The 440-nt window shown below is 25.0% G+C and overlaps 1 protein-coding gene across 2 annotated transcripts in view; it reads right to left on the bottom strand.

Annotated features, from left to right (window-relative positions):
* The window catches only part of LOC109241312 (nudix hydrolase 10-like), a 9,240-nt gene that overhangs the window by 8,562 nt on the left and 238 nt on the right, over positions 1-440 (bottom strand). The window lies entirely within an intron of this gene.

Raw genomic sequence — 440 nt, 5'->3', positions numbered from 1 at the left:
ACCTCCATAACCTCCCCATGATCTTACTCCATGATCTCAAATGTTTAATGTCTTGTTTATGGTATTCTTTTGTATACCTCTATGTAATCCTATAAATAGAGGATTTTGGCATCACATTGTATATACTTGAAACACTTGAATACATGGAAGAAATAAGAATCTCTTCTCTCTTGATCCCTACATTCTTGTCTATTTTCTTGTTTTATATTATTATTTTGAGCTAAGTTTTGTAACATAACCCGTAATTTAGGGGGAAGCTATGACCAACGGGAAGGCAATCAATACAGCAAAATCATCGACATCTTTTCTACAAACTAATTATTACTTAAGAGTTAATTAGATAATCAATATATATATATATATATATATATATATATATATATATATATATATATATATATATATATATATATATATATATATATATATATATATATATA

Source organism: Nicotiana attenuata, chromosome 1 (assembly GCF_001879085.1).
Source record: "Nicotiana attenuata strain UT chromosome 1, NIATTr2, whole genome shotgun sequence".
NCBI lineage: Eukaryota > Viridiplantae > Streptophyta > Magnoliopsida > Solanales > Solanaceae > Nicotiana > Nicotiana attenuata.
Note: the sequence above shows the minus strand (reverse complement) of the source record. Positions and strands in the feature narration are given on the sequence as shown.